General features: G+C 37.0%; 1 long non-coding RNA gene across 1 annotated transcript; it reads right to left on the bottom strand.

Moving 5' to 3' along the window:
* Positions 1-298: 298 nt before the first annotated feature.
* Positions 299-23,185, bottom strand: LOC128314452 (uncharacterized). The gene is made up of 3 exons (XR_008296105.1): positions 22,504-23,185; positions 17,874-18,017; positions 299-1,882 (listed from the first exon to the last, which is right to left on the bottom strand). It is a non-coding gene; the product is annotated as an uncharacterized LOC128314452 (long non-coding RNA).
* Positions 23,186-23,569: the final 384 nt, after the last annotated feature.

The raw sequence follows: 23,569 nt of genomic DNA on the forward strand, positions 1-23,569 counted from the left end.
TAAAAATCATACCCCCCTCACACATATACCCACTAAGGACCACTAGGATATGTATAACTTTACCCTAAAAGTAAAAAATCTACATATGAGAGGTGTTGATGGTCCATACGTCATCAAATACATTTTTTTGTTGTTGCTGTTTTTAATTTGTGGTGAGGAGACAGCAAAAGCATTTATTATTTAATGTTAAATGAAATCCTTAAAGAATAAACAGCCTAAAGTTAAATACCCTTAGACACTGAAAAAACTACTGTTCAGTTAATCAATTTTTCATTTCAAGAGATTCATTTATTTATTCATTTAACAGTTGGTATATGTAACTAAACAAAACAGTCAAAGATTGCTGTTCTCATGGGCCTGACATCTGAGGTGGGAGAATATACTGTTAAATAATAAAATATTTAAATGAGAAAATTTGAAGATCTGATTGGCTACATTAAATGATCCATGAATTGGACAGAATCCCATCTAGCAAAATAGAAAGGAGCTCCTTCGAGCTGTAGAAAAGGAAAAGGTTTTAAAGGTAGAGAAGAAGCAGAAAAAAGGAAATATTAGAAGTATCTTTCAGGCAAGATTGCCCTCCTAACGGGAGCCAGTGTGGGGGAGGGGGAGAGGAGTTCAGTTTCAACATCTTGAATTTCAGATGACTAGAGAACATCAAGGTGGAGATGCTGAGCACTCAGCTGTCCATCTATGAGTGTGAAGTTTAAAAGAGTGTGAAGTTTAAAATCTGTGCTGTAGATGGGACTTTGCTGATCATTGGCATAGAGCTGGTAAATAAAGCCCTGAGAGCCACCCACAGAGAAAGAAAGAGGACCAAGGAAGGTTCACTCCCAAATGTAGAAGTGGAGAGAAGGAACAGAACCAAGGAAAGAGACTGAGAAAGAGTGACTAGTAATTTAGGAGAAAAGTCTAAAGGTGTGTTGAGCTAGAGTCAAAGGTGGAAAATGATTCCAGGAGAAGGGAGAGAACAGATCCTGCTGCAAGGCCCAGCCAGAAGCAACCTGAGAAATGATCATTCAGTTTAGTGATGTGGAGGTCACTGGAGATAGTGTTAGTTTGGGTCTCCACAAGCAGACCCTAAACAAGAACTTGAGAGAAGGGGTTTATTTGAGAGGTATCGAGAAGGTCAAGAGTGGAATGGGGAATGACAGAAGGCAGCCAGTAAGTGTGTTAAGCCATAAGTGTGTTATGCCACAGGGGACAACTGGAGCTTCATCTCACAAGAATACTCTGGGAGAGTGTAAAACACAGGTCAGAATTATTCCAGCCAAGGGGCAAGGGAGTTGTGGTATTTTATTCTTCCCGAGAATAATAAACGCTATAGGGGAGGGTGTGGGTGATATTCACTCCCTGATGTTTCTTGCTTTCCTCTCATATGAATGGGACTTTCCAAGGATCTGGAAAGAACTTTCAGCTGGAGGTGCTGATTCCGGTACTTTCCAGGCAGAGCTGCAGCACAGTGAAATGGTTAACAACCTAAACGGTGTGGGTGGGCACTTCAGGGGGAGTGGTGATTCTGAGGAAAGCCAGGCTGGAGGGGGTATGACAGAGGGGGGCAGGGGAGGAGCTGATGACATGAGAACAGACTACTCTTTAAAGAGTAATTCTACTGAAGAGGGGGCAGAAATCTGATGCAGCAGCTAATGAAGGAGGTGACCCTGAGATAAGCTCTAACACAAGGATGGCAATTGTAACACTTTAACTGCTGCTACTGATCTGGGAGAAAGCAAGAAACTAATGCTTCAGAGAAAAGTGGGGTGACTTACAAGCCTGATGACTTCAGTAGGGATGGACTGTGACCCACACATGAAGGAACCATTTGTGGATAGGAGCCAACAGGTCGGTGAAAGAAGAGGGTACAGGTACTTGGAGGTGCGTCCTGAAATAAAGGAAGTTTGCAGTGCTTCTTAACTGATTGCTTTATGTTTCTTAGTAAAAACACCAGCAGAAAGTAAAAATGGGGAAGGGTTGTCTGCAGCTTAAGGAGAAAAGAGAAGGTACAAAATAGTCATCTAGAACAGTGGAAGTGTGAACAGACTGGGAATATATAGTAAGACTGCCTGGCAGATCAACAGCCCATTTGGGATTCATGGTCATGAGCCATGAAGTAACAAGCAGAGTCAACATGATATATATATATATATATATAAAAATTTTTTTTAAAAACAAGTTGGTACAAAACAACCTCCCCAAATACACATATAATTAAAAAAAAAAATTCCCCATCATAATCAGCTGCCTGAATTGCAGAAATGGAAGCATTAAAGGCAGTGGTGTGCTAGGGTTGGCTTGCACCTGTGCTGATGTTGAGAGCTTGAAATCAGCATGGTGAGATCATCTGCAACAGGGAAATTGGCAAATGCTACATATCAGAGTTTGGGGGTTATTTTTTCCCCTGGACACCTGGTTGTTAAATATTTACCAGCCGACTATGCTTAGAAGTTGTAAAGAGGCCTTATCCTATGCTTTCTTTTTATTTAACCCTTAAGAAAAATATTTCTTAAAGTATTAATACTCAAAGGTACAGTTGATTTGTATTCAATTGGTGTCCATTCAATGATACACAACTAGAATCATCAAAAGTTTTATCAAAATTTTTCATACCTTAAAATCTCGTATGTCAGGTCTTACTGCCCAGAACCTTCATGGGCAGAGACAGAAACAGCAATATTCTGGCAAGTATGGATGTCAAGAAATGGCATTTTGTACTAGAACCCAAAGAGAATGCTATATTCTAGTGAACTCTTTGTTTTACTCTATAATCCCTTAATCTTCTAACTCTCCTAGTCATTCCACAGCCCTTGGAGATGCTCCTGGGTGGGAGATCCTCATGGATAATCGTCACTCATCCCAGTGAATTGCAATTCAGAAATAACTCCCGCTGAAGACAACATATAGTAAAGCAAGGAAAAGGTTGATATTATTGTAGGGATAACCTAAAATCTACTCCATTCTCTAATGTAAATGATTTCTACACTTTAATAATTTTATTATTAACAATTTACTTGATCCCAAACCAAAAGTGTATCCATTGGAGATGAGAATCATTTGGAAGTTGAGATCATCACTGTGAATTCTTAAATGTCTTAAAGAGATCTTTGCTCATAGCAAAACTATGCCCAATTACTTAGTTTTTAAATTAATATAACTTTTATTAAAGCTGTAATTATAAAGGAAACTGGTTCTCTTAGGCTTTTAACTAACAAATCTTGTTCTATTATTTATAAAACTAATAAGCAAAGAGCAATTATTTTCCACTTTTCCTTGATGAATATCCAGTTAATTCAAGTTGAATAGACTAAATTACTTTAAATAATTAATCCTATTGACAAATCTAGTAAATTACATTTTCTAAAATATTTTAGACTATACTTAAAAGTTTAATATATTTTATTTTTAAAACACTTAAAAAAAACTTCCTGACAACTTCAAAGTGAAACCCTTCACAAGAAAAACCTGTCTGTACATTGCAAACAGCCTTGTAAATAGAATAAAGGATGATTTTAAATAGAGTGCATTGCCAGTTCTTATATTTTTACAAATTTAGTCAAATTCTCAAGTATAGTTTTAGCTTAAAAACACAATTCCAAAATCCATGACATGTTTTAATTTATACTAAGATTTTTTCACTTACCAAATTCCTTTAAACATTACCAATTCTTTAGCTACCAAATATAAAAAACTGCCCCAATAATTTAAAAGTTTATTCCAGACCTTGAACTCAAAGTAAAAATGATTAATATATTTTATCATAACTATATTTAAATTAAAACTTTCTTGTTTTGATAAACTACATAATCAAGTGAAACCCATTCACTATTTCAGAAGAGTGAGGTTGATGATTCATGATAATGATATGATTACCTGAGGGTCAGGGCCCAGAAAGAAACACAAGGGCCGCATACATACAGTGATCATCTGAATCTCAAATTGACGTGCTTAGTCCTTCGTTAGACTCACTAGGTGATCAAGGGCTTTAAATCCATACTCATATCCAATTCCTTCACCTAATTTGCATAGATTAAAATCTGTATTCTCAATGAAGTTTTATACAACTTCCTTCAACTAAACTAATTACCACTGTTTTGAATTTTAAAATCTTTCAAATTTGGGAGATGTGTGCCACTAGAGATGTTACTACATCAATGTCTTTCTCTGTGCAAACATTTTCTTCTTATCCCAGAGAATCCTTAGTATCTCTTACAACTTGGTTTGATATTTGAAATACAACTTTATTGTTATGCAAATACTGAAGCTCAGTTTCTTCTTTCTTAAACATGTTTTTTTTAATTTATTTTTGAGAGAGAGAGAGAGCACAAGATGGGCAAAGAGAGACGGAGAGAGACAATCCCAAGCAGGCTCCATTCTGTTAGCGTAGACCCTGATGTGGGGCTCCAACCCACGAACTGTGAGATCATGACCTGAGCTGAAACCAAGAGTTAGAGGCTCTGGGGCTCCTGGGTGGCTCAATAAAGTGTTCGACTCTTGGTTTGTGGGTTCGAGCCTTACAGCCACAGCGTGGAGCCTGCTTGCGATTCTCTCTCTCCCTCTCTCTCTGCTCCTCCCTGCCCCCCATAAAATAAATTAACATTAAAAAAAAAAAGTCAGATGCTCAACAGACTGAGCCACCCAGGCACCCCTGAAGCTTAATGTCTATCATAGAGAAATGGCTTTGTAAACCCTAATTTTATCATTTTTCAATGATCATATTTTTTGTTGTTACAAAATACACATAGTATAACACTTACCATTTCAACTATTTTAAGTGTGCAAGTCAGTGGCATTAAGTACATTTACAATATTTCACAACCATCACCATATCTAGAACTTGTTCTTTAGCCCAAAGAGAAACTCTGTACCCCTTAAAAAATTATTCTCTCTTTTCCCCTGCCCCCACCTCCTGGTAATTTCAATTATACTTCCTGTCTCTATGAATTTTACCTTTTCTAGGTGCTTCATTAGAGTGAAATATACAATATTTGTTATTCTGTGACTTATTTTGCTTATTATAGTATCTCCAATGTTCATCCAGGTTGTAGCATGTATCAGAATTTCATTAACTTCTAAGGCTGGATAATCTTCCATCATACGTATACAGCACATTTTGTTTATCCATTTATCTGTTGGTGGACATTTCAGTTGTTTCCACCTTTTGGCTAGTGTGAATCATGCAGCTATGAACATCTGTGTACAAGTATTTGTTTGAGTTCCCACTTTCAATTTCTGGGGGGAATATACCTAGAAGTGGAATTGCTGGATCATATGGCAATTCTGGGTTTAACTTTTTGAGGAGCCACAATACTGTTTTCCACAGTGGCTGCACCATTTTACATTCCACCAGCAATGCATGAGAGTCTGAACTTTTTGACAGCTTTACCAAACGTTATTTTCTAGGTTTTTTTTTTTTTGGTTTTGTTTTCCTGTTTGTTTTTTGTTTTCATGATAGCCAACCTAATGGGTATGAAGTGGTGTCTCACCGTGGTTTTCATTCGTATTTCCATAATGACATTGATGTTGAACATATTTTCATGTGCTTCAACAATTATATTTGACATAAAAGTGAATATGGTATATGGGAAAAAACATGGAATTTACACTTAGAAAGACTAGGTTAGAATTCCAAATCCGATAATTACCACCATATGACCAAGACTAATTTATTTAAACTCTTTGAACCTCTGTATCTTCATTTATAAAGTGAGGGAAGTAATACTATTTTCCAGAGTATAAGGTAGACACTCAAATAATGGTCAGAATTAATAACTTTGAAAAGAAGAAAACAAATATAATGTTCTATTGCAGGACACTAGATATACTGGCAAAATTCCAAATGAGATTCCAGCTTTTCTGATAGTGAAAAAATTCTCTATTTCCCAAGTCATTTAACATTACATTAAGGGAGAAATAAAGAAAATAGTCCTTAAAATAAGAAGACTAATGATCATAAACTTGCATGTTAATGTATAAAAATAAAAGTGAAACGAAATACTTTAATGCCTTTTTTCTTTTCTTTTTCTTTTCTTTTCTTTTCTCTTTTCTTTTTTCTTCCTTCCTTCCTTTCTTTCTTTTTCTTTCTTTCTAACATTTATTCATTTTTGAGAGACAGAGCATGAGTGGGAGAGGGACAGAGAGAGAGGGAGATGCAGAATCCCAAGCAGGTTCCAGGCTCTGAGCTGTCAGCACAGAGCCTGATGCAGGGCTTAAACTCATGAGCCGAGCTGTGAGATGATGACCTGAGCTGAATGAAGTTGGACGTTTAACCAACTGAGCCACCCAGGCACCCCAATGCTTTTTTTCCTAAATAAAACACACCCCATATTTTTTGCCTCCTCTCTACTCTCAAACCCTTTTGCGTGGTTAAAGTTCTGAGTTCAACAACAAAAAGAAATTCTAGATTTCTTGTAATGGGGGGCTTGAACAAACTAATAAATCTTGAACTACTGGCAGACATTTTTCAATGGCAGACACAGGGTGATGTTTTATTTGTTTAATAGAGAGGGAGAGAATTAGCTGTGGTTGTGCTGTCTGGACACAGTGATAGATCTAACTCCCTTATCTAAATGAGAACCATTATTTTGAATAAATTCTTCCCCTGTGTCAGAGAAAATGGAGCCCAAAGCCCAGTAATATAGACAAAGAATAGGAAGGACACGCGACTGCCCACTCCTTTTCAGGCAGAGATCTGTCACAGATGAAAGCAGGATTGATTAAAACATTCATTTTCTGACTTTCTGCCAAGTTCTATCACTTGTAGATAAGAAGAACGGCCTGAAAAGTAATACGGCCTGCAGGCATTAATCACACATCACTGCTTCACCTTTGGTGTTTCAGAACTCCCCTTTTGCAGAAGCAACTGCTGACTGTGCAGAGCTTCATGTTATGTCTTTAAAGCAATCAAGTATCAGAAACATAAAAATTCTGCACTCATACGCACTAAGCATATAAGACATTCACAGTCCTTGAAGGAATTAAAAAATACTTTTCAGCTTTTCTGGTTGGTGACAACTCCCAAATCACTTGAGAAAAATGTAAGAATTTTCACAGCTTCCTTTGAAACACTTCTGTTAATAAAGATGGTCATCCCTTCTGCGCTTCTGTAACAGAAAGACACAGAAGGTGGAAAGGATCATTTCTTATACAAATGAGTCAGGCCTGGGGTTGAATTCTCACACTCCTACTTCCTACCTGGGGGTGACCTGAGGCAAGATACTTAATTTCAATGAGCTTCAATTTCATCACTAAGAAAGGGAGGATAACCCCAGCCTCACAGGACTAGTGTCAGATGAGCTGTGATAATGGGGAGTGTGCCTAGTGCAGTGCCAGATTAGCGGGTATGCAAAATAAGTCCATTTCATTCGTCTTCTCTGTCTCTACTGTTGTATTTATTATTATTAATTATAAACTCTCCACATGTATCTGACTCATCTCTCTAACTTTTATGTAGAAGCTCCTCAAGGGTAGAAAAATCATTTCTCCTTTTCCGTCTATACTCATGGAGGGCATTTCATCTATACTAATGGAGTAATCAATATGATATGGCTTTTTTTCCTAATTACAAAAATAATATATGTTCATTGGGATGATTTAGAAACTACTTAAACTTACAAAGAAAAAAATTAAAATTACTCCTAATACAACACCATAGAGAGTGCCACTCATAACTCACTTTGGCATATTTCCTGCTAGTCTGTCCCCCATGTGTGTTTTGAAAAATTGGGATCATGTAGTACTTAGAGATTTGTGCTTTGCTTTTTTCATTTAACTTTATACAATGAACATCTGTCATATCAGATGTATCTTTATCTGATGTATCAGTATCTTTCAAACATGTAAATTTATCTGATGTATCAGAATCTTTCAAGCATGTAAATTTAGTAGTCCATCAACTGAATGTTCATATTTTATTTTACCTTCCTCTTCAACATTTGTTTCCAAATTACCACTACGGTAAATAATAATCCATTAAACAATATCGTACATAAATTGTTGTGCAAATTTCTTATTATTTTCTTAAAAAATGCCTATAATTGAGATTAAAACATCAAAGAAGGAGACTATTTTTAGTCTCTTCAATTAATATAACTTTATGATTTCTCTTTAATTAATATAACTTTATGATTTTTATGAATTTATAAAAGATTCATTATATAAGATTCAGGTATTACAAATATCATTATTCCTTATAGAAAGCAACCATATCTGTTTTGCTTACTGCCTGTAAAGCCAGTGCCTTCCACATGTTAGTAGCTCAATATATATTCATGAAATCAAATTAGCTTGAATGACCTTAAAACCTTGGCACTACTGACATTTTGGCCTGAATAATTGTACAATGTTTAGCAGCATCCCTGTCTTCCCCAACTTAATGCCAGTAGCATTTTCTCTACTGTGACAACCAAGAATGTCCCCAGTATTGACAAACGTCCCGAGGAAAAAAAAAAACAACTACTGTCTCCTCACCACACAAATGTCATTGACATTGCCTTAAATTAAACTGCATTCAAAATCACCTACAATTCCACTACATGTTAATACATTCTGTTGACATGTGTTGTATATCTGTTGCATATGCATTTATACATACATATTATTTTTAAATAGTCATACTACTTATGTCCTTTTGGTAGCACGTTGATGATTTTTAATTATATAATGTATCTTAGACCATTCCTGACAATGGGAAACATTTATATCATTATCTTTGATGGCTTCATAGAATTCCATAGTGTGAATACACCAGAATTCCTATAACTAAATCCATATGTATTATTGTTATCAATTTTTTACTATTATAACTACTATTTTAGTGAGTATACACACACACACACACACACACACACACACACCACATCTTTATTTTTTTTTTTAATTTTTTTTTCAACGTTTATTTATTTTTGGGACAGGGAGAGACAGAGCATGAACGGGGGAGGGGCAGAGAGAGAGGGAGACATAGAATCGGAAACAGGCTCCAGGCTCTGAGCCATCAGCCCAGAGCCTGACGCAGGGCTCGAACTCACGGACCGCGAGATCGTGACCTGGCTGAAGTCGGACGCTTAACCGACTGCGCCACCCAGGCGCCCCAATACACCATATCTTTAAACAGTCATCCAGTTTTTTCCTTCAGATAAGTCCCCAGAAATGGAAGCTATTGCCAAATTTTTCTTATTCTAATTTATATTTGCAAAATTAAATTTGAGGATATGTAAATGGTGGTGCCAATTTTTATTTGCTTTATTAATTTGAGGATGTGCACATTTTTTCATATCTTTGTCAAGTCTGATAGTATCAGTATTTTTCTTTTTTTTAGATGTTTTATGACCTTTCTGCTTTTCTTAATTATTCTCATTTATTTCTTTTCTATTTTATTGTTATTGTTCTGTTTTATTGTGATTAAAAAAAATAGAATTTAGAGATTCATCACTTATATATAACGACCAGTGCTCATCCCAACAAATGTCTTCCTTAATGGCCCTCACCCATTTAACCCATCCCCCTACCCAACACCCCCCTCCCCCCCCTCCCGCAGCTACCCTCAGTTTGTTCTCTGTATTTAAGAGTCTCTTATGGTTTCTCTCCCTCTCTGTTTTTATTTAGTTTTGCTTCCCTTCCCTTATGTTCATGTGTTTGTATCCACATATGAATGAAATCATATGATAGTTGCCTTTCCCTGACTGACTTATTTCATTTAGCATCACTCTAGTTCCATCCACATTGTTGGAAATGGCAAGATTTCATTCTTTTTCATTGCTGAGTAGTATTCCATTGTGTGTGTGTGTGTGTGTGTGTGTGTGTGTGTGTGTGTATATATATATATATATATATATATATATATATATATATATACTATATCTTTTTTATCCATTCATCAGTCAATAGACATTTGGGCTCTTTCCATACTTGGACTATTGCCAATAGAGCTGCTATAAACACTGGGGTATATGTGCCCATTCAAATCAGCACTACTGTATCCTTTGGATAAATATCTAGTAGTGCAATTGCTGGGTCATAGAGTAGTTCTATTTTTAATTTTTTGAGGAACCTCCATACTGTTTTCCAGAGTGGCTGTACCAGCTCACATTCCCACTAGCAGTACAAAAGGGTTCCCCTTTCTCCGCATCCTCTCCAGCATCTGTTGTTGCCTGAGTTGTTAATGTTAGCCATTCTCACAGCTGTGAGGTGGTATCTTATTGTGGTTTTGATTTGTATTTCCCTGATGATGAGTGATGTGGAGCATTTTTTCATGTGTCTGTTAGCCATCTGGATGTCTTCTTTGCAAAAGTGTCTATTCGTGTCTTTTGCTTACTTCTTCACTTGGTTATTTGTTTTGGGGTGTTGAGTTTGATAAGTTCTTTGTAGATTTTGGATACTAACTCTTTATCTGATACGTCATTTGCAAATATCTTCTTCCATTTTGTCAGTTACCTTTTAGTTTGGCTAATTGTTTCCTTTGCTGTGCAGAAGCTTTTTCTCTAGGTGAGGTCTCAATAGTCCATTTCTGCTTTTGTGTCCCTTGCCTCCAGAGACATGTCAAGTACGAGGTTACTGAGGCCAAGGTCAAAGAGGTCGTTGCCTGTTTTCTCCTCTAGGATTTTGATGGTTTCCTGTCTTACGTTCAGGTCTTTCATCCATTTTTAGTTTATTTTTGTGTATGGTGTAAGAAAGTGGTCCAGGTTCATTTTTCTGCATGTCGCTGTTGAGTTTCCCCAAACATTTGCTGAAGAGACTGTCTTTTTTCCATTGGATATTCTTTCCTGCTTTGTCAAAGATTAGTTGGCCATATGTTTGTAAGTCCATATCTGTGTTCTTTATTCCGTTACATTAATCTATGTGTCTGTTTTTGTGCCAGTACCATACTCTCTGGATGATTATAGCTTTGTAATACAGCTTGAAGTCCAGGTTGCGATACCTCCAGCTTTGTTTTCCTTTTCCAGGATTACTTTGGCTATTTGGGGGTTTTTGGTTACATACAAATTTTAGGATTGTGTGTTCTAGCTCTGTGAAGAGTGCTGGTGTTATTTTGATAGGGATTGCACTGAATATGTAGATTGCTTTGGGCAGTATCAACATTTTAACAATATTTGTTCTTCCAATCCATGAGCATGGAATGTTTTTCCACTTTTTTTGTGTCTTCTTTGATTTCTTTCATAAGCTTTCTATAGTTTTCAGTGTATAGATTTTTCACCTCTTTGATTAGCTTTATTCCTAGGTATTTTGTGGTTGTTGGTACAACTCTAAATGGGATCAATTCCTTGATTTCTATTTTTGTTGCTTCATTATTGGCTTATAGAAATGCAACTGATTTCTGTACATTGATTTTATATCCTATGACTTTGCTGAGTTCACGTATCAATTCTAGCAGTTTTTTGGTAGAGTATTTGGTTTTTCCACATAGAGTATCAAGTCATCTGCAAAGAGTGAAATTTTCACCTCCTCCTTGCCAATCTGGGTGCCTTTTATTTCTTTGTGTTGTCTGATTGCTGAGGCTAAGACTTCCAACACTATGTTGAATAACAATGGCGAGAGTGGACATCTTTGTTGTGTTCCTTCTTTCTGCTTTTTTAATGGGACACAGTTTTACTTGAAACAATGATGGACAAAATATGGTTATTCATATTTAGGTATTTGGCAGACATTTTACCCTTCAAAGAAAACAACTATTTGCTACCAATGATGCAATTGGAGTTTTCAAGTGAAAATTAAAATTTTGGGAAATTTGTATCCTGAACTTGACAGCATCACAATACTTATGGACTTTCTGATGAGGTCTGCAGTGATATCAATAAGATTATTTGATGTTATATGATGGGAAATATCCTTTATAAGATCTTCATAACTCAGAGCACTGATATTTTCCAAATGTACACACTTACAATGTAAAAGTAAATGACTACATGAAAATGCAAGAGAGATGATGGATTTTAATTTAACAGTGTTCTTTGGAATTTTTAATAATTATTAGCAGTGTAAGGAGTTCTTGAGATCTAAAAGTTTGGGAACAACCATTTTAAAGAATACTTTTTTAGGGAAAATGAAATATCACTTTATGTTCTTTCTATAGCTTACATATTTTCTATTAGTCTATGTTATTTCCTGGGTAGAAAGCCTGTGTTTAGGAGTGAAAATTAGGATGACTTTTCTGAAGGGAAATCTGTCAGTGTGTTTAAACATGTTAAATTCCTGCTTTGTTTAATCCAAGAATGCTTCTCCAGGAAGTTATGACAAATAAATAAAGGATATGTGCAAAAAATTTAAAGTTTGTTCAAACACACATGCAAAATTAATACATTGCTGATAATCAGAACAAATGTAGAAATGACTTATGTCCATCAATAAATATGTTCTTTGAGTTTTTTCTCTTGATTTCTCTTTTTTCTCCCTACACTAGCAAAACCATGTTTCAAGTGATTACCAAACTGATCAATCTAGCCCAAACTCTAAGTATGCCCAAATCTGGAAAATTTTCCATATGAATGTGGAATGAATGTTGAAGAAACTACCAACATTTCAAACTCAACATCATAAAGGACAAATGCATCTGTTGAACCCTGTGAAACTGACAATACTGACAGCTTTTGCCTTATAAAAACAGGAATTTCACATGGTTCAACCTAATAAAGTATATTATCTTCTTCCCAGAACTTCAGTCCCTGTATTTAAAATGTCTTCTTTCTTTCATTTGCTGTGTATAATTAGTATAAGTCATCTAGTCCTACTGCTTCTACTTCTATAAAATCTGTTTCTATTTTATCTCAGTTCATAAAACTTACTACCCTAATTCTAGTCTTCATAACCTCTCACCCGAGTTATTGGAAAAAATCTCCATATGGCTCACAATGACTCCTTCATTCAGCAAATTGTGTGCCTACTCTATTCTGTGCCTTGAACCTGGTCATACAAAAATAATGTGACAGGAATAAACTCCCTCGAAGGATTCACGCTCTAGTGGCCCCAGAAAAATTACAATACAATATGGTGTTAACAGCGATGATGCTAACAAAACCTTGAGACTAACTAAAGTCAAACACAATGAAAAAAGTTCAGTATATCCTCCACATGCAAAGGGGAATTGTGAAAATTATTATTTTCCTTTATTCTTTACAAAAAGTATTTATTCACCTTTTACTGTGAGCTAGGCATTGTAGTAGGACTACAATGGTGATACTGTGAAGAACAAAACATCCTCCTCATGGATCTTATGGAGTGGAGAAGGAAACCATTGACAACAGCACTCCACATATACATACATAATTACAAGTAGTGGTTTAAGTGTTTTGAAGGAAAAGTGTTTCTCTGTGTATTATGGTAGGGCGTACAGGACAGAATTAAGAGTGGAAGAGAGCGGAAAGCGTCCATGAGAAAGTGACGTTGAAGCCAAGATGTGAAGGATAAATACAGTCACCAGGGAAAAAATACAGGTAAGGTATTCTGAGCAAAAGCAACAGTGTGAATAATCCCACCATGTGGGAAAGAAGCCAACATATATACGCGGATACAAAGGGGATGGCAGTTGAGATAATATATACTAAAGCACTTTGTAGCTTTGTCAACCATAAAGCAGTAAATCATGTTAATTATTTTTAGCAAAAAGTATTCACAAGGATAACAATGATAACCATGAATTTATACAGTGTTCTATAACTTGTGATCTTATGAATATGCTACTGAACCCCCAGCATGATTCATGAAGATCTAGAATATGAATATGGTGTCCTATTATTTTTTCCTCTAAAGAGTCTACAAAAGAAAATTTCATCATCTATTATGTATGATTTCCTGCTCACACTAGAGAAACATAAGCAATCTTATTGATAGCACAAAAGTAACATTCAAATATGTCTACTTGTCTCTGTTTTCACCTATATTACCTAAATTCAAGCTGATAATCTCCCCCTGCCCTGGACTCCAGAAGCCCCTTCGAATACTCTTTCATGCTCAGCCACCATCCACAATCTGCGTGGTCACAAAATAGCTGTGAAACAAATTTGACTGTATTACTCTCCTGTTTAAAAATCTACAGATTAAAGAGCACAGCTGTGTTTGCCGATAACCTCTATACACATGGCCTCTAACCCATCATATGTTGGAGAAGCATTTCAGGTATTCATGACATAAGTCAGCAAGATAAGAAGGAAGCAGAGGCTGTAGAATCAATGTGGGTGAGGACAAGGACACATACTGCATTACCAGGAGCCTAAGTTAATTAAGTACTTGAGAGATTTGTCTTGGGATGTTGAAATCTGATCTTAATGGGTAGTTACTTTCATAAAAATAAGCTGCATACTTATGTTCTACAGTTATGTCTGTTTTAAATGGCAAAACAACATCCTCTTCAGAACATTTGCTTAATGACATATAATCATTAATATATATGTCTTCCTTATGTTATCATCAGATTCATACATGTTGCCTTTGTTAATAAGATACTTTTTCCTTCCCAGTGCTCATCCCAGGAACATAGAAGGTAATTCTCCAAATTCTTTCCTGGCCTTTCTTAAAACACCTTAATCCCATTCAGGATTCATGTGACTTAATGTAGCATCTATCAGGTTTACAAAGATCTCCCAAGAATCCTAAACCACACTTCATACCAATAGGTATCTGCCTTCATGCTGAAATTGTTTCCAGAACATTACATGGATTTGGCTATGGCTGGGGTGCAGACACCTGCATAGTTCCACTTTGGTGCATTTACTTGATTTCCCAGAAAGAATCACTGGAACCAAAGAACCTAATTCCCTATATTCTTTTCTTCTTTGTTCCTGACAACATGGACCAATATCCACTGATGCCAAACAGAAAGCAAATACTATCACCAATCTTCCTTTGAAAAGGTTTAGAAGGTAAGGATGACTAGAACAGAAAGAGTGAAAATCCTCACCAGGACTAGAGAAATTTAATTTCATCCCTACCAATGTGCATTAGGAAACCTTGCCCCTAGGCAAGGTAAAACAGATCTGAGAGCTTTCAAAGTCATTATCACTGCATAGACCCAGAGAACATATGATGATCATAGCAGCTTTCTTAACTTAAATGTCTGTCAAAAATCCTCATTTAACTTTTACATGGATCAGGTAAATTTCCTCCATATTTTGGGCATATAATAATGCCACCAATGGAGACAGCCTTGCCATAAAACCCACACTATCTTCTTAGTAGCGTGGCCTTCAGGTAGTTATATATCTTATCAATGAACTGAAAGAAAGACGGTCACTCTATCCTTTTTAAGCTTTGTCATGAAATAACAGATCAAATAATGTTTTCTGAAACTCTTAATAGCCCAAGATGGACAGTTAAAACAGTGTCTTGCTGTTATGTATTTTTTTATCAATACCTTTCCTATCATTTTATCTCTCCATACAAATCAAACTACAATTTACCATAAACTGAACTGCAACCTGGGAATCTAGCTGTATTCTGTAGGCCAATATATCATCAACTATCTTGAATAACAGCGTGTCTGAACTCAGGGGGCAATTCTGTTGATATATGAGACAGAATGGAACACAGCTTATTCTTTCGCTGCTATATTGACTTTGCTGTATGACAGCAGCAAGAACACAGCATTTTTTACTTTTAATTTTCTTAAACAGCCAGGTCTTGCAAAGCATACAAAAGAGGAACAAAGTAGTGATTTTCCTTACTACATTGTCACTTTAATATACCACCAGGAATCACAATTATGGAAATAGTTTTGTCGTTTAACTCTTAAAGATTATATTTTAAATAAGCATTCATTCATTGCATTGTTACCAAAAATTTGAAAGTTAGGGTTAATGATTGTAAGAAAGCAGCCACTAGATATTTAAGAAAACGAGTGTATAAAGCCTTGTAAGCACTCCAAGGTTGAGAGGCAGAAACCTGCAGTATTCACCATGGTTTAAGTGTTTACTATGTATTGCTTCATTCAATTTTCCCAGAAGCCCTATGAAATAAGGGCTCTTGCTGTCCCATCCACATTCTCTTCCCTTTACTGCTTCATTGCACACTGCCCAGCCTCCAACCTCCAGTAACTGCATTTCCTCAACCTTTACCCAAGGGCTTTCTGTGATACTAGCTTGGGTGGTAGGCTAGTAGGCTAGCAGAGAATTAACTCCCTTGGAGCAGCCTTCCTCCAGAGACTGGCAAGAGCTGGCATTTCTCCTCCACTTCCCTCCATCCCCATTCCCGTGGGGTAACTGCACTGACTCCCATAGTTTCCCCGGTGGGATTCAGCTCTAAGGGTCACGTGTTAACTGCTTCCAAACACAATTTTTGCTGACTACCTTCTCCTCCCTAATGCACTTTTACTCACTCTTACTATTTTTTCTCTACATTTCAAATGCAGTATTTACACTTAAATCCCTGTCTCAAAGCTAACTTCTGTGAAAACTGAAATAAGACATCCCTCTTTTCACAGAAGGGGAAACTGAGGCCTAGAAAAGCCAAGTTACTTCCCTAAATTCACACAGCTTTTCCCAGGATGCAGGCCCAGAATATCATCTTAAAGTCCTAGCACTGAATCATTAAATACACAACTTCTGCTTGGTAAAGTAAAAGTTATCAATTTCCCCTTCAACAATGCACTCATAAGCACTCAAGCACGGGGGTGGGGGGGTGCAGAGAGCGAGGGAGACACAGAATCCTAAGCAGGCTCCAGGCTCTGAGCTGTCAGTACAGAGCCCTACATGGGGCTCGAACTCATGAACTGCAAGATCATGACCTGAGCCAAAGTCAGACGTGCTTAAGTGACTGAGTCACCCAGGCGCCCCCATCTCATTTCTGAATACAATTGAGAAACATCATTCAGAAAACAGAATATAGTTAAAATCATACAAGTCCAAACTGATTCAAAAGTAAATTTTAAAAAGGCTGAACAAACTACTTCAATTGGAAATGCAAGTGATGCTATTTTTTTTTTAAAGAAATTTGACACAGGTCCCCATGAAACTCAGACTTAATATATTTAGAAATGTGTGTTTTAAAAAGTTCCAGATGAAGTTCTAGAAGAGAGGTACAGAGTGGTCACCTGTGCATGTGTCATAGCCAGGGCAGAAAAGAATTTGCTGCTGCAAACCTACCTACCTAATCAGCATTTCTTTAAGGGAATAAAGGAGTTAAAGAAAACAGACACTATTTAACACACTCATCTAACACTTTCTAAAGAAATCAGCTCTTGAAATTTTTCAGAAATTTTAGGAATGCATGGGTGGCTCAGCTGGTTAGGCATCAGACTCTCGATTTTGGCTCAGGTCATGATCTCACGGTTCCAGAGTTCAGACCGTGCGTCTGGCTCTGCCCTGACAGCACTAAACCTGCTTGGGATTCTCTCTTTCCCTCTCTCTCTCTGCCTCTCCCTTTCAAAACAATTTTTTTTAAAGGACATTCTCAGAAATTTTAACATGCTTATCAGCAATCTCTGGGCCTCCCTGAATTGCCCATAAAATCTAAATACTTCAGCTATAATTTTGAGATATAATCTTCTTTCTTCATGTAAACAAATTTAAAATGTGACTTTATAGGATTTTATTCATTGTGGTGGATTAGCAGAATTCAGATTAACAGATTTTATGCTAAGAGTGGTTCATTTTTCAAAAGTTGCTTTAGCAGCCAGATAATTGTGTCCCTTGAGTTCCAAAATAATTTTCATTGTGATAAAATGATGTGGCATTTAGAGAAAACAAGGAAGAACATTAAGGAATTAAATAATAATCGAGGATCTGCAAGCTACGATTTCTAAGCCAGAAGAGAGAATTTGAGTATTGTGCTGTGACTAATCAAGAATGATTCATTAAAATCCAAGTCTAGCTGGAGCTCAGCCAAGGTTCAAGGTGGAATCAAATGTGAGGATGCAATTCCAGAATTTGGATTAGATGTGAGCACTAGACACTTACCATCTGGTCTTTGAAGTATTTGTTTTTCTTGGTCAGGAGGTACCCTGGGAAGATGACAGTCTTGGTTCACTCAGGACTCAAAAGGGCTTAGAATCTAAGAATCTGATTGTTTGATTTCTTCTGAAGGCTTCAGATTACCTATTTCTGAAACAAATTCATAATATCAGAGGTATGGCATGCTAAAAAAGTCATGCTGATTCTAATCTATCAAACTTTCAGTGTAGGTGCAGGATAGAAGCCCATTAAAATCATTTCATAAAGGAGAATCCTACCATAAAGTTGCTGATAGAGTACTAAGTTTTCAAGTTTAGAGATGTCTACCTTAGGAAATTTCTGTTATTATTTACAGGGAAGCTTACAGTCAGTGAGAAAATAATTAGTTACATCCCCTAATCTTTGAAAACAGATAGCCCCGAAATTCACACTGTAGATCTGAATGCTTGGAAAGTACAAAGTATGGGAGGTGGGGGCAAGGGGCTGGGATGTTGACTGAACAGAAAAGTAAAACATTCTTTGACTAAACAGTATTAAGTTAAATGCCACAGTAGCAAAAAAGTTTGTTTTGGTTTATCTCCAGGTGTAATGTTCAAAATATCTAATGACTGCTATGGCACAGAAACCAACCAATTAGAACTGAAACCAGAGGTTAGTTTTCATGGGTGCACACAAGGTCAACCTTATGATTCGGTGTTAACTGGCTAGGAAATAAAAAAATGATAGAACAGATAAGCTGAAAGAAATTGCAAGCCAAAGAGAAAATTTATAGTGTGATAAATCAATTTCAGCATGTGATAAATCAGTTTCAGCATGTGAAAAACAAAGGGAGAGATTTCTAGTTAAATATGGAAGGTGAAACACTATACCTTCCTCAACTAACTGTAATGACAACATAGTAGTTTTCCATTGCTGCTGCAAAAAACAACAACTAATTTCATGGCTTAAACAACACAAATTTATTCCTTTACCAAGGCTCTAGAGGATAATCCATTTTCTTGCTCTCTCCATCTGCAAATGGTCTAGAGGACACCCACATTCCTTGACTCATAGTACCTCCACTGTATCTTCGAAGCTGGCAACATTGCATCTCTTACTATTCCTGCATAGTTCCCTCTAATTCTTTTCTTTTGCTTCCTCTTCCACTTTTAAGGACCCTTGTAATTACCATGGGGCACCCTGATAATCCAAGATAACCTTCCTATCTTAAATTCAGCTGATTTGCAAATTTAATTCCCTTTGCTATATAATCCAATTTATCCACAGATTCCAAGGATTAGGTTACAGAATTTTTTGGAAGGCCATTATTCTGCCCACCTCAGACAGTAAAGGGATTTAAAAAAAAAAGACCATCAATTCACAAATCCAAAGAGAAGGGGCGAGGCGATAACAGCACAAATTTATAAACTGAGAATCGTGGTGACTGATTTGGCAGGCCGGAGAATGCTAACATCTCCGTCAGCATGTGGGAAAGTGCAGAAACAAGCTGATTCCTGCCTCATAACCATGAAAAGTAGAAGAGTAAGTGGAGTTCAATGTATTTATAGCATGAAACTTGCACCTCCAGATCTTCTTCTCAACTTGCAGCTTCCTGGCAACTGCCTCTTCATAATTCCTTCAGAAATGAGATTCACCTCTTGAGAGGTTGATTCAGAAACACTTAGATTTGGAGACTCTGAACACAGCAGGATGATGAAGTAGCATGCTGAGGCAGGTGGACAGAGTACAAGTCTAAGTGTCACATACCAAAGACTCCAGTCTGCCTTCCCTACGAGAATTCCCTGAGAATCTGGGGGATTATAAATCCATTTCTGGAGCAGCAAGCTAAGCCCCAACTAAAGACCCACAGAGAATAACTGTTGGGAGCCAAAGTAGAATTACTCAGTCTCTCTACCTCATCACCCTACAGTGAAGCCCAGTAGTTACTACTAGTCAAAGTCCTATCCATGTTCACAGAACTTCCAATTCATGTTTGTTTGTTTGTTTTTTACTGCAATAGAATTCACCCTTTCATATAATTCAGTAGTTTCAGTACATGTCCAATGTTGTGCAACTATCATCACTTCGTAACTTCAGATATTTTTTTTTTTTTGAGAGAGAGGGCACAAGTGGGAGAGGGGAAGAGAGTGAGAGAGAGAGAGAGAGAGAGAGAGAGAGAGAGAGAGAGAGACAGAATCTGAAGCAGGCTCCAGGCTCTGAGCTGTCATCACCGAGCCCAGTGTGAGGCTCGAACCCACAAAGTGTGAGATCATGACCTGAGTTGACTGAGCCACCCAGGACCCCTCAGATATTTTTATCATCCCAAAATGAAGCCTCATAGTCATTAGCAGTCACTCCCGATTCCTCCTGACCCCTATTCCCTGCAAAACACTAATCTCTTTTCTTTCTCTGGATTTGCCTATTCTGGCCATTTCATAAAAACAGAATCATATAATATGTACCTTTCTCTGTCTGACTCCTTCCATTTATCATGATGTTTTCAAAATTCACCCTTTTTATGTAGCATGTGGCACTACTTCATTACTTTTTTTGGTTGAATAATATTTTATTTTATGGATATACCACATTTCATTTATCCATTCATCATTTGACAGACATTTGAGTGCTTTCCTTTTTTTCTAGCTATTATGAGAAACACTGCTATTAATAATCATATATCAGTTTTTATATGAAATCATGCAAATGGCAGTACCATTTTACATTCCCACCAGCCATACATGAAGGTTCCAATTTCTCCACAACCTAACACTTTTACTGTTCATCTTTTTTTTTTTAAAGACATTCTAATGGGTAAGTGGTTTCTCATTGTACTTTTTTCTTGGTCATTTCTCCAATGGCAAAGGATGATAAGCATGTGTTTATTGGCTATTTGAATATACTCTTGGAAGATATTCAAATCTTTTGCCCATTTTTAAAATTAGATTGTCTTTTTATTATTTGGTTGTAATAATTCTTTTTTTTTAAGTTTATTTATCTTTGAGAGAGGGAGAGAAACCCAAGCAGGCTCTGCACTGCCAGCATGGAGCCCAATGCAGGACTTGAACTCATGAGCTGTGAGATTATGAGTTGTGAGATCATGACCTGATCCAAAATCCAGAGTCAGATGCTCAACCGACTAAGCCACCCAGGCACCCTAATGATTCTATTTTTTTATTTATTTTGAGAGAGAGAGTGAGCAAGTGGGGGAGGAGAAGAGAGACAGAGAGAGTGAGAGAGAAACCCAAGCAGACTCTGGACTGTCAGTGTGAAACTGATGTGGAGCTCAAACTCACAAACTGTGAGATCATGACCTGAACTGAAGTCAGATGCTTAACTGACTGAGCCACCCAGGTACCCTGTAATAATTCTTTATATATTCTGGATACCAGGCTCTTATCAGATATATGCTTTGCAAATATCTTCTCTCCAGCTATAGACTGTCTTTTTACTTTCTTCATAGTGTCCTTTGAAGTACATAAGTTTTAGTTCTGATGCTGTCCAATTTATCCATTTTTTCCTTGGCTCCCAAAAAAACAAATAATCCAGTGAAGAAATGGGCAAAAGACATGAATAGACACTTCTCCAAAGAAGACATCCAGATGGCCAACCAACACATGAAAAAATGCTCAACATCACTCATCAGGGAAATACAAATCAAAACCACATGAGATACCACCTCACACCTCTCAGAATGGCTAACATTAACAACACAGACAACAACAGATGTTGGCGAGGATGGGGAAAAAGAGGATCTCTTTTGCATTGCTGGTGGGAATACAAGCTGGTGTAGCCACTCTGGAAAACGGTATGGAGGTTCCTCAAAAACTTAAAAATAGAACTATCCTACGACCCAGCAATTTCACTACTAGGTATTTATCCAAAGGATACAGATATGCTGTTTTGAAGGGACACACGCAACCCAATGTTTATAGCAGCACTATCAACAATGGCTGAAGTATGGAAAGAGCCCAAATGTCCATCGATGGATGAATGGATACAGAAGATGTGGTGCAATCAAAAAGAATGAAATCTTGCCATTTGCAACTATGTGGATGAAACTAGAGAGTATTATACTAAGCAAAATTAGTCAGAGAAAGACAAAAATCATGTGACTTCACTCATATGAGGACTTTAAGACACAGAACTGATGAACATAAAGGAAGGGAAGCAAAAATAATATAAAAACAGGGAGGGGGGACAAAACATAATAGACTCTTAAATATGGAGAACAGAGGGTTTCTGGATGGGGTGTGGGAGGGGGGATGGGCTAAACGGGTAAGGGGCATTAAGAAATCTACTCCTGAAATCACTGTTGCACTATATGCTAACTAATTTGGATGTAAATTTTAAAAAATTTAATTAATAAAAAAAAAGACTCTGTGAAGCCAGGGATCATCCACTGTTCCAAAAGCATAGATGGTTCCTGGCATTACATAAGTTCTTGATAAATATTTTTAAAGGAATAAATGAATGAATGAAAATTTGGATATAATTTTGAGGTCATCTTCCCTGGATTAAAAAATAAATATATTTCATATAATGTATATGTATGGGGAAGAAATGGTGGTAAAGGTATTGAGTAGTTCACTCAATACTCATTCCAATGGGATTTTCTTCAGTCTACAAATTATAGAGACTAGAAAATGTAATAAATCACCTCAGCAGAATTCCTTCTTGCAAGATGTCCACTTGGCCAGAATTCTAGCCAATGAAACATTATTGATCTTCTAGAATTTTCTAGGAGACTCTTTTCTGCTACGGATATGGCTGCTGCTTTTTTTCATCTTCCTTCCCTTAAAAAAAATTATTTATTTATTTTGAGAGAGACAGAGACAGCACAAGTGGGAGAGGGGCAGAGAGAGAGGGAGACAGAGAATCCCAAGCAGGTTTTGCACTGTAAGTGTGGAGGCCAATGTGAGGCTTGAATCCACGAAACCATGAGATACGACCTGAGCCAAAACCAAGAGTGAAACAGTTAAACAACTGAGCCACCCAGGTGCCCCTCATCTTCCTTCTGAGTGGAATACAGATATAAAGGCTGTTGCTATTTGCAGCTATCTTAGAACCATCCAGGCCAGGTCAAGAAATTTGCAGAGATCTTGGTGATGACATTCTGATCCACTGAACCTACCCTCAAACTTACAATCCAAACCAAAGGATTTATTTTTTTAATGTTTATTTATTTTAAGAGAGAGAGAGAGAGAGAGCAGAGAGAGAGGGAGAGTGAGAATCCCAAGCAGGCTCTGCATCAGTGCAGAGTCTGATGTAGGGCTTGATCTCATGAAGTGTGAGATCATGACCTGAGCCGAAATCAAGAGTCAGATGCTTAACTGACTGTGCCACCCAGGCACCCCAAACAAAAGGATTTATACTTGGACTGTTGTTAATAAGATGCATTGTCCAAATGGGAGAAATGAACAAAAATATTACACAAATAAATCTATAAATAAAAATCATAATAAACACTCAGCAGGGTGCATTGATAGAGAATGAGTAGAAGGAGATAAATATACTGGGGGAGGGGATTTCAGGCAAGTTCTAAAGAAGTGAAATTTACTTGAGCCTGGAGGATAGAATTCAGCCATGGGGAGAATCAGGGAAGACAGATTTGATCAAAGGTTAAAAGCATGCACAAAGTATCTGAGGTGGGAGTTAAGTCTGGCATGAAAGCTAGTGTGGCCTGAATGCAGAGAGTTCCCAGAAACAAGACATGAAGGGGAGTG

The sequence above is a fragment of the Acinonyx jubatus genome, chromosome B1 (assembly GCF_027475565.1).
Source record: "Acinonyx jubatus isolate Ajub_Pintada_27869175 chromosome B1, VMU_Ajub_asm_v1.0, whole genome shotgun sequence".
Taxonomy (NCBI): domain Eukaryota; kingdom Metazoa; phylum Chordata; class Mammalia; order Carnivora; family Felidae; genus Acinonyx; species Acinonyx jubatus.